The sequence below is a fragment of the Lolium rigidum genome, chromosome 7 (genome assembly GCF_022539505.1).
Source record: "Lolium rigidum isolate FL_2022 chromosome 7, APGP_CSIRO_Lrig_0.1, whole genome shotgun sequence".
Taxonomy (NCBI): Eukaryota; Viridiplantae; Streptophyta; class Magnoliopsida; order Poales; family Poaceae; genus Lolium; species Lolium rigidum.
This window is the reverse complement of record NC_061514.1, coordinates 56547650-56559802: the sequence shown is the minus strand read 5'-3', so window position 1 is coordinate 56559802 and position 12153 is coordinate 56547650. Positions and strand designations below refer to the sequence as shown.

Here is a 12153-nt window from a genome sequence, read left to right as displayed (position 1 = left end):
AACGATGCAGAAAATGTTGACATACTTCCAAGAAAATCGCGCATGGTACTCGGCGCATCACACGTACGGGCGGCATGGGAAAACCGGTGGTGGGGCTCGTTCCGTTAGAGCGGGACCCGCGCCGGCCATCTCTCTCTTTCACCCCCTCGTCTGATCCTACTCTCGCGCCACATCCGACAGCGCTGATCCGATCGCGGTGAGCCCCCACCGCCCCTCTCTTGTCCGCCACGGCCACATTCTTCTTCCTCTGCCTCTTCTTCCCCCTGCCCCTGTCTATCCACTCTCTCCCTCTGATTCTGGGGATTTTATTCAATTGGTCTCTGCTGATCCGGCCTGGTTCGTCCGAGAGATATTCGAATGGGGAGAAGGCTCGAGATCAGGGAAGGTTGGTTTCTCCTATCTTGTTTTTCTTCTCTCGTAATTCATTCAGACGGCATGTTCGATCATTCAATCCAAGTCTTCTCTAAGAAAAATCATATCTCTAATTCTACATAGATTTCCTTTTCCTGGTTTAGTGTTGGTTCTCGTATGTGTGCATGTGCGGTTCGTATCTTGAATTCAACATGGCAAATGAAATCAATCACCGGCTTACTTTTCGTATTGGGTTTCATAATGCTACTTCCTCACAAGTTCTAAACACGGCAAGGTTAGGAAAAAAAAAAAACAATGGAATTGCTGATCGACCCTTGGATTAGCCTCTCTTGTGGCTGGAGGCACCATTTGGAGTTTTGATTAATTTCTTCTTCTCCCTGCATGTTCCGAGGGGTGAAGAACATGATTGTTAATTTCAGCAGTATACATTGACTGATAAAATATGATGTACACGATTGAAAGTGGGATATTATAGAAACACATAAAGCTTCATCATATATCAGCGCAATCCTCTTGTTTACTTGTCCCCAAAGGATAGCCGGTAATTCCCTTCTAGGAAACCAAACTCCATTAGCAAAATTAAAAAAATCCTAAAATCCAACAAAAATTTAATATATAAAAAATGTTGTAGAAACAATATAAAATAAAAAAAAGTTTTTTCAACTAACAACTAACACCACAATTATTCATGCAATTTTTGTGGTTCTCCTTTTTTCCATTAAGCTGCAGCCAAATAAATACATTGTTAAGAAATGAAACTTATTTTTTATGTTTTTATGTTAAGATGCAATGCAGGAAAAAACCAAGGTATAATAAATAAGAAATACAATATGAACCTGGAATACGCAAGTGGAACCGTATAAAAGATGAAACCTACTACTTTTTAGTATCATTAGACTTAACTCTCAAGCTTTGTGGCTCAGAAAATTAAAATATTTAAACTGAGTCATGAATTTGCTCCATTATAAGAAGTGTCAACATGAACCTATCTATAATTCCATATAGATTTCCTTTTCCCGGTTTAGTGTTGGTTATCCTATGTGTGCATGTGCGGTTCGTCTCTTGAATTCAAGATGGCAGATGAAATCAATCACCGGCTTATTTTTCGTATTGGGCTTCATAATGCTACTTCCTCACAAATTCTGAAAATGGCGAGGTTAGGATAAAAAAAAACAAATGGAATTTCTGATCGACCCTTGCATTAGCCTCTCTTGTGGCCGGAGGCACCATTTGGAGTTTTGAATAGATTCTTCTTCTCCCTGCATGTTCCTAGGGGTGAATAACATGATTGTTAATTGCAGCAGTATATACTGAATGATAAAATATGATGCACACGATTGAAAGTGGGATATCATAGAAACACATAAAGCTTCATCATATATCAGCGCATTGCTCTTGTTTACTTGTCCCCAAAGGACAGCCAGTAAATCCCTTCCAGGAAACCAAACCCCACTCGCAAAATTAAAAAAATCCTAAAAACCAACAAAATGAAAAATAGAAAAATAAAATGCTGTAGAAAAAATAGAAAAGAAAAAATGAACTAAATTCTTTCGTTTTTTCAACTAACAACTAACACCACAATTATTCATGCAATTTTTGTGCTTCTCCTTTTTCCATTAAGCTGCAGACTAATAAAATATTGTTAAGAAAGGAAACTTTTGCTCCCTCCGTTCCAAAAAAAGCTTCTCAACTTTTCCGAGATACGGATGTACTTATAGCTAAAACATGTCTATATACCTCCGTATCTAGACAGTTGAGAAGGTTGTTTAGGAACAGATGGAGTATGTTTTTATTTTAAGATGCAACTCAAGAAAAATCAAGATAGAATACATAAGAAATGCAATATGAACCTGGAATAAACAAGTGGAACCATATAGAAGATGAACCCCACTACTTTTTAGTATCATTGGAGCTAACTCTCAAGCTTAGGTTTTTGGCTCAGAAAATTAAAACGTTTAAACTGAGTCATGAATTTGCTCGATTATAAGAAGTGTCAACATCAGGTTTGTTTCTTCCACAGATGCGTGTTGAATTTATATAGTAAAAAATTATGAACCTAATGTTGACAAAACTTTAATTTGTGTAAGATTCAGTTTTTTACCACAATTGAATTGAGGTTTCAGTACAAAGAACGCCACTGGGTAAGTTTTCTTAGATTTTTCGATTGTAGCGCATAAACCTTGTGCATTGTAAAACCCCCCGCCCTATCCAGTAGATTAATCCACAATAAATCGCTCGAGAAAAATAAAGACCAGAAAAAATAAAATAAAACAGAAGCCATACTAGAGATGAGATGACCGCGAGTAAAAGTTAACGTTATTCCGCTTTGGCTCAAGAAAACGAAACCACACTACTGGGGAAAATGCGTCACATTTTCTCATCTTGGATCTATTTTTTCTTATGTACATTTATTCTGCCCCCTTCTCTCCACGTGTTATTCTCTCCCTCCATAATATTTCCCCAAAACGATCGAAAAGGTCAAACACCAGACTCATGCATGTGAGAGATTTTGAGTCAGTACTAGTTTTCATGTCCAAATGTTAGTTATATATAATCCTTGCAAGTTTCTGAATCGAAATGCAGAAGACCTATTTAGTCATAAGGTTGGTCACCTCTTATTCAGGGGTGCTATAATATGGGGAATTGCTTAATTGGGTAATTCTTGTAATATCGTGGATCTTGGACTAATAGTAAGATGGTTTGTGTGCTAATACGAGTGATCTTATTTTTATTTCTTGCTTGCAGCATAATACCAACACCCATTTGAGGCGAAATCATTCAAGGGTTCTTCAGCAACATCCAACATGTCAGTTTCTATGAAGGATTTGGATCCAGCTTTCCGTGGAGCTGGACAAAAGGAGTATCCGTTTGATTGCTTCAATCAATACTATTTCTATTTTTTTCATGTCTTAAATATTTGAAAATGACAGAACAAGATTATTCTCACAGGCCGAAATAAAAAAATGTGGTAGATTTATGATCCATGGATAGAATGTCACCAACTCTTTGTGACATCAAACTTATTGAGCACTAAGAAGCTTATATTGTGCTTGCATGTTCGTCTATGAAATAAATAGGACTTCCACAAATAATTTGTCAGATAAAGCTAGTGTATAATACTGCTAGTTTTATTTCATTGAACTACAGTGATTGCTGACTACTATTTCTGATAACCCTTAGAGAACTTGCTTTAAGTGCACGGTTTACATTTTAGTGGGTCAATTTTTAGGCATTTGTATTTTTAATATTAAGGATGTAAACAACAACTAATTCTTATTTAAATGTCTGCAATACTTTCCGTAAGTCGTAGTATCTTTTATGATTAAAATGCTACGACGTGCTAACACACTATTCAGTTATTACCAACATGAAGTGAACACCTATCACGTTGCGAAGGCAAGAGAGACTTCTGTATACATGCCCCTCTTGGAATTTTCCATAGGATAATAATGCACAACCTTTTAAGTATTATTATAGAAATAAGTAGAAGAAGGATACATACAATACTTTTTTTTGCGCGGGAACACTATATTGAAGATCAACTGAAAACTAGAAACAATGAAAACCCCCATGAATATTTAAGCAGATGATAGTAAATGCTGATAAGAAATGTATATTTTCCTTTTGAAGTCCCTCTCCATCATTGATTCTCATTAGGGTTCATGGGAGTTTCATATACATGCATAGTACTCCTTAATTACAATGCAGTGGTTTGGAAATATGGCGTATTGAAAATTTCAAGCCCGTTTCTATGCCGACGTCTTCATATGGAAAGTTCTACATGGGCGATTCATATATCATCTTGAAGGTGTGGATGTATTTATGCCTTGTTATTCAAGAATTTTTAATTCTGTTGGAACATGGTTGGTGCATATAATTGAAGTACAAGATTTTTTTCACTTTAAGATAGAGCATTCTCTTTGTTGTTACTATATCATACAATGAAATCCTTAATAAGTTAGGTACATCACATGCTTGACTATCTTGATTCTCAGTTTGTACATGCCTCAAACTCAACGATGTCATTATGCTTATTTCACCAAGAGATTCCTCTGCTGATGTTCTTTTGTCGCTCGACAGACAACAGCCTTGAAAAACGGTTCCTTTCGCCATGACCTCCATTATTGGCTTGGTAAAGATACTAGTCAGGTACATTCTTAAATCATTTCTCAATGCATTACTTGATTTAGCAATTTCGAACTGCTACTCAGGTTTTGTGTGAACTAATAATTCTCTAATATGCTCAATATTTGCCATGGAAGGATGAAGCTGGAACAGCTGCAATTTTAACTGTGGAGCTTGATGCTTCCCTTGGAGGGCGTGCTGTCCAGTACCGGGAAGTACAAGGCAATGAAACTGAAAAATTACTCACATATTTTAGACCATGCATCATGCCACAGCCAGGAGGGGTAGCTTCTGGGTTCAATCATGTAGAAGTTAATGAGCAGGAGCATGTTACCCGGTTATATGTGTGTAGAGGAAGCTATGTTGTTCATGTTAAGGAGGTAAGCTATCTAAATCAGTGTCTCTCTGTGTTTAATGTTTGTTCACTTCTTGATTTTGGTGCTACTTTACAAACCAGGTTCCTTTTGCTCGTTCGTCGCTTAACCACGACGACATATTTATTTTGGATACCAAGTCCAAAATTTTCCAGTTCAATGGCTCCAACTCATGCATTCAAGAGAGAGCAAAAGCTCTTGAAGTTGTGCAGTATATCAAAGACACTTTCCATGAGGGAAAGTGTGAAGTCGCTGCAGTTGGTAAGCAATTCTGACAATGTGCCTTGAGTATTTGAAATCACGTTTACAAAATCAGATAATTTTGAATCCGCTGTAGAGGATGGAAAGTTGATGGCTGATGCCGAAGCTGGTGAATTTTGGGCTTTGTTTGGTGGATTCGCTCCTCTCCCAAGGAAGACAGCATCAGATGAAACTGGGGAAGACATGGAAGCTGCAGTCAAATTATTATGGTATAATTTGATACCACCAAATACCCATATCACAATAGTATCAGAATTAAATAACAGTGACAATTTAATTTTAACATGATATCATCCATATTAGTATGAGATAGATTAACTTTTGAAATTATAAAATTGACTAGCTGATTATGTGCTTCTTAGTTTTAACCAAGGAAACCTGGAGCCTATTGGTTTTGAATCCCTGGCGCATGAGTTGCTTGAGACAAACAAATGCTACTTGTTAGATTGCGGGGCTGAAATGTATGTGTGGATGGGCAGAAGTACTTCTTTGCAACAGAGAAAAGGTGCAAGCGAAGCTGCCGAGGTAATTCCGGTGCAATTTGGATGCACTAATACATGTTACTTCTGAAGATTTAATTATTTCTTTTTTTAAACGAGTGTATGAAGGTTTAATTATTTCTGTCTCAGAATGAAATAACTTTTTTTATACACTCCTGTGCTTAGGAAATGCACCACCTTGGTGAAATATTATGATAAGATTCTCTAGAAACACCGTTTTGTAGTCGTATGTTCAAAGCAAGCTCATGTTTTACATTTTTGTGTCGCTGCGTGCTCTGTACGCTCTGCTTTTCTACAGAAATTGCTTGTTGATGACAGCCGAACAAAATCACATGTTATGAAAGTGATCGAGGGATACGAAACAATAATGTTCAAGTCAAAATTTAACAAGTGGCCAGCAACTCCTGAGTTAAAATTGTCTTCTGAGGATGGAAGAGGCAAAGTTGCAGGTTAGTGTCTACAGATTTATCAGTTTCGGTACAATGGATTTCTGAAAGGTTCACTAAATCACACATATTTATCTATTTTTCTCTTTGTACAGCTCTCCTTAAAAGTCAAGGATTAGATGTTAAGGGCTTGATGAAAAGTGCACCTGTAAAAGAAGAACCCGAGCCTTATATTGATTGTACTGGTCATTTACAGGTATTATTTTGTATACCTTATTATGGATTTCTATTTTCATGAGTAGTAGTCGTGGTAACTGTCTTTTACTCTTGTGCATAGACATTTTAAGGTTCTAGTCTGCTAGATATAAATGAACACGCCATAAACACCAATTTAGCAAATTTTCTTATGCAAGAAAGAGGAAGCTGTCAACTATGTACTACATGCATAGAAATTAGTCATCTTATAACTCCCTAAACTCAACCATGGCACACGGATCTGCATTCATTTACCTTTGATGCTCACCCAACAACCATTTTTTTTATTTCATAATTGCATTCATCCACTTCATCTTCGTCCTGACAACAGGTATGGCGCGTAAATGGAAATAAGAAGACTCTACTGTCATCCACCGAACAATCGAAACTTTACACTGGAGATTGCTACATTTTTCAATACACGTATGCTGGAGATGACAAGGAGGAATGTCTTATCGGAACTTGGTTTGGGAAAAAGTATTGAGGTACCATGAACTCCAGATATTTGTTTGCAATTGACATACATATGGATCTCTAGGACATGGACATATAGGTGATAAATCACCAATTGATATCTGTTGCGAGGTTGTTAGTATGATTAATTGAAGATTAGCAGTCTCAAGATGCTGGCTGTTTCCTGTTCCCAGAAGACAGATTTTTGAACACATAGTTGTGTATCTACTCATGTTAAATGCAAATTTGTGCACTCTAATGATATTGATTGCTTTCAGGAGGAGAGAGCATCAGCAATTTCACTGGCCAGCAAAATGGTCCAGGCTGCAAAATTTCAGGCTACCATGGTAACCCATTGACTTTTCATATGTCAAATTAAATTTGCACTCAAATATTTTTCTTGCTTCTGTGCAGGCTCGCCTTTATGAAGGGAAAGAACCAATTCAGTTCTTTGTCACATTTCAGAGTCTCCAAGTGTTTAAGGTTTGCTTCTGACAGACTGGCACGGTTAGATAGATAATTTGTGTTGAACGTAAATTTATTTTATCTCTGAATTTTCAATTTAGGGTGGCCTTAGCTCTGGATACAAGAACTTCATTGCTGAAAATGGTCTCGATGATGATAGTTACTCAGAATCTGGGCTCGCGTTATTCCGGGTTCAAGGCTCGGGGTCAGAAAACATGCAAGCAATTCAAGTTGATGCAGTAAGTTCATAACTATTTTTTGTTTGCAATTTAATTTATAACTTCATATCATGTTCTTCATCCGTACTGTCCTTTTTCATTAGGTGGCTTCCTCATTAAATTCGTCATATTGTTACATTCTTCATGATGGAAACAGCGTGTTCACATGGATTGGGAACAATACGACCTCACTGGATCATGACTTGGTTGAGAGGCAGCTAGATGCAATCAAGGTCTGGATAATATACGCAACTATTTAATATTTTTGTGTATGCAAATTTCACCATGCTTGGTATATTAATGTCAATGTAACCCTTCATTAACCTCCTACAAAGGTGTGCCATATGTCTGCAACAAATGGAATTTTAATATTTGAGCTTCTTAGCCTCAAGGGCACAATATGAGATCGTGTTCTCAGTGCATAGGATTAAGAACCCGAACACAAGGCTGATGCCATGCAGTGGCGTGACCACCTATCTATCTGTAATCTGTAGAATGTACCTTTTGAAGTAATGAAAATAAAAGAGAAAATGGCTTCTATTATTTTTTTTATCACAATATACATAATTCTTATAATTATCTGCAGTTATTTGATGTTTTAGCCCTCACCATTGTCATCATCCTCCTCACTATCATGGTTTAGTGTTGTTTGGTTGTGCTCTGAAATAGATTTAACTTTCCTATGCCTAATCTTTGGTTTACGTTTTAATTTGTGCTCCACTTTTTGGTTATACAGTCAGATTTGCCATCCAGGTCACAAAAAGAGGGCAGAGAAACCGACAAATTCTGGGAATTGCTGGGTGGTAAATCAAAGTACTCGAACAAAAAAATAGAAAGAGAGCAGGAAAGTGACCCTCACCTTTTCTCATGTATCTTACCCAAAGGTAATCACTTACAAGGCATTGCATGAAGTCCTACTCAGCAGAGCTTACAGTCCAACATGTACTGACACTTCTTTTTTTGCCACGCTACCAATATTAATGTTCGGGTTTGAAGAAGGCACTTTGAAGGTAAGGAAAACAAATATTGGAAAGTTTTATACCTAAAAATGCTATCCATTTGTATGTCTAACGCCAATTTCTTTCAAATTCTGCTATACAGGTCAAAGAAATACATCACTTTAATCAGGACGATTTGATGGCAGAGGATGTTTTCGTTCTAGATTGTCACTCGTACATATTTGTTTGGGTTGGGCAGGAGGTTGATGCTAAAGTGAAAACACAAACTATGGATATTGGAGAGGTAACAGTATCAAAATTCTGTCTACTTTAATTAGAAATCACAGCTCCTATTTGGTCTCTTACTTTCTCTTTCTCAATGCTATGGTGCCAGAAATTTCTAGTGCGTGATTTTCTTATGGAAAATCTCTCCCGGGAAACAACGATTTTCACTGTTTCGGAAGGAAGTGAACCTCAATTTTTTACTAGGTTCTTCGCCAGCTGGGACCCTGCAAAATCCTCGGTACGTTTTTCTTGGTTTCTTGGTGAGGCATTGCTAATTGGTATGTGGATTTCATGTGCTTTCTGTGAAATTAACTACAGTTTCTGTTACTTCTGATTACACAGGCTCCTCATTATCCTTTCTTTATTTTTATAAATAAAATGGATCATACTCACTTTTGTTTTCGTTGCAGATGCATGGCAGTTCATACCAAAGGAGGCTTGCCATTTTAAAGGGCGGAGCACCTCCATTGCATGATGTAAGTCTTAATCTAATAATCTTCAAACCCACCCGGCTTCGACGTGCATACTCGGTTCTTGCTTGTAAATAAAAACGTCACATATGCTAGTACCTTTTGGTCGAGTATTTCTGCCTGAAATAAGGCGTACAAATTGGATAACATAACTAGAACTTGTCAGTAGTACACAATTTAACTGCTGGTCATGTCTGGTGGCAGTAGAATCTCTGAACTACAATCTCTAGTACGTAGTATGCAACTTGGTGTCATTTTATTGTGCTGATAAATTGCTTAAACAAACTACTATCTGTGTTGTCAGAAGCCAAAAAGGCGAACAGCAGCGGTTTCAGGAAGAACTTTGGGACAAGATAAATCCCAACGCTCAAGAAGCATGTCAACCAGCCCGGAATGTCACCGGCTCCGAGGAAGATCTCCAGCCTTCGCAGCACTAACTTCTAGCTTTGAGAAACCTAGTACTAGGAATCTTTCCACCCCTCCGCCTGCCGTCAAAAAGCTTTTCCCCAAATCTGCCGGACCTGAAACGTCCAAACAGTCAGCTATCAGCGATCTCACCAGTTCTTTGCAGGGTCCCTTGAAAAGTACGATACCCAAGTCAGTAAAAGGTATGTGTAATATAGCTGTTTACATATTGCCAGTTGTGCTAGAAAATGGATGGCAAACGTTCTATTGTCTTACGCTAATTAAGCTGGTGCAGAGGCGGAAAAGGCTATACAGGAGGAAGATGGAGCGGGCGGCAACGATGAGGCGGAAGACGACGAGGGGCGTACAGTTTACCCATATGAACGGCTGGTAACCACGTCTGAAGATCCAGCGCCCGACATCGACCTCACCAAGCGAGAGGTGCGCTGAGCAATTGTTCTTTTCCCGCTTCTCATTCTTTCAAATTGTTAACTGACATGTATTGCTGAATGCAGATCTACCTATCGACAGACGAGTTCAGAGAGAAGTTCGGCATGACAAGGGCGGCGTTCTACAAGCTTCCCAAGTGGAAGCAGAACAAGCTAAAGACTGCGCTACAACTCTTTTAGCTCGGCTCTGTCGAACGGCAGCCAATTTTGAGGAGTGGGGTTTTCCAAGCTCTGCTTCTTCTAGTAAATAGATTTTTGAGGAGCACTTTTTATACAGGTTCAGAGCTCAGTAGCTCACGCAGGTTCTGTCGTGGGGATCAGTGTTCCTGTATTCTTTTTTTTAGTTGGTCGCAGCAGAGATGCATATGATTGAAGTGAGTTGTAGCCTGGTGCGAATTGTGATCGCGCCGAATCATATGTACTGAGCAAACTGCCGAACCCTTATACGGTGGCCATATTCGTTCGTTTTTCTTCTAACATCAATAAAGGTTGATAATGTTCATGTCAAAAAAAAAAAGGTTGATAATGTTTTGCTGTGTGTGATGCCGAAACCGAGCTGACGAGGGCCAGAGCCGGAGAGCGAGCCCTGGAAGCTAGCTGCATATCCCATGACTCCATCAGCCACACTGGTTCGGCCGCAGGATAGGTGCTTCGGTTTTAGGCACGCGACCTGGTGTTATGCGGGCCGCGTTTGATGCTTCTGGATTGCGCGGCCGTTTTTCGGCCCACAAACAGAAATCGCAAACGCGGGTTTATCTGAATTATTCGATATTTCTCAAATACAGCAACATAATCATGCAAAATAGATTGTTCAAAGTACTCAATCATACATGAAACACGGCACCAAAAGAAGATCGAACATCACATCATGAAAGAGGGAAGTGATCACGCGTCACCGTCGCTTGCCGGCGCATCGACATAGCCGCCGCCGCTCGCCGTAGCGTCTCCACCTTCGGCAGTCATCACGGTAGCCATGGCAGCGCGTGCAGCTTCCCTTCTCCGCGCCAAGATCTGCGTCTTCGTGAGCTTCCACCACTCAAGGGTCTCCTCATCCATGGCCACCGGGTTCATCAACATAGTGGCATTCTCCGCCGCGATGAGCTCCGCCATGGCACGGTACTCCTCGGTGCGTGCTCTCTTCTTCTCAATGTCGGTCTTGCGCTTTGCATCCTCCCGGAGTTTCCCCCACTTTGCCTCTTTCTCCCTTGCCTTCGCCTCCATCATCTCCTTCTTGGCTACCAAAGTCTTGATCATCATCGCCTCTTTGGATTTGACCATCACATCGATCTTGATAGATAATGAAGCTGCCTCTCCTTGTTTCTTGATCTTCTCCTTGGTCACCTTGCATCCATCCGGCCTCTTGTCCTTGTTCTTCTTCTTCTCAGGCACGTCATCCTCCTCCTCCGCGTCCTCCAACTCGGTGAGCTTGTGCTTCGGCGGTGGTGCCTCTTGTTCCCTCAACTTCCATTTCGGATTGTTCTCAAGAAGTGCATAGCAATGAGCGAACTTGAACGGTACATGCTTCAAACCCGGCATCTCTCGGAACCTTTGTTGCGCAATAGCTTCCCAATCGCCGGCGTTGGTGCCGCTCGGTGGAGCGTTCCTCACGCCCTCGCTGCAACCTGACCACCGGCTATACGCCGTCTTGATGGTGTCCCATCGCCTTGGAGCAAGCGGTAGGAGCGGGTCGGAGTAGTAGAGAGGTGCGGCATCAATTGGAAGAATTTATCATCGATGTGTTGTCAATACCTCTTACCAGTTTGGTCGGCGCCGGTCACGGCATCCATCGAAAACGCCTCCCAAGCACAGATCAAGATCACATCTTCGAACTCGGTGTAGTTGCCGGTCCGGATCGCTCTCCCCTTCGCCTTGGCCACCGCCCCATCGAACGCCCCCTCCTCGATCTCTTCCTATTCATCTTCTCCCTCGCCGCTGGCATCTTCTTCCTCCTCAAACTCCTCCCCTTCGAGCCCCTCCTCCAATCCGTCGTTGTAGTCACCGTAGTCCGCAAGCGGCGGCGTGTCGATGTCCACGGTAGCATCGTTGAGCATGTCAACGTACGACTGGTGCGTCATCAACCGCGGGACTTTCATCGACCACCTTGCGCGCATCGGCCGGCTCCGGCGGTGTAGGCACCAACGCCACAGTCAAGGCAGCAACCGACACCATCTTGGCCGCCGGTGGCTTCTTCGCAGCC

The 12153-nt window shown here is 40.6% G+C and overlaps 1 pseudogene; it reads left to right on the top strand.

Moving 5' to 3' along the window:
* Positions 1–211: 211 nt before the first annotated feature.
* LOC124670266 lies at positions 212–10430 on the top strand (annotated as a pseudogene).
* Positions 10431–12153: the final 1723 nt, after the last annotated feature.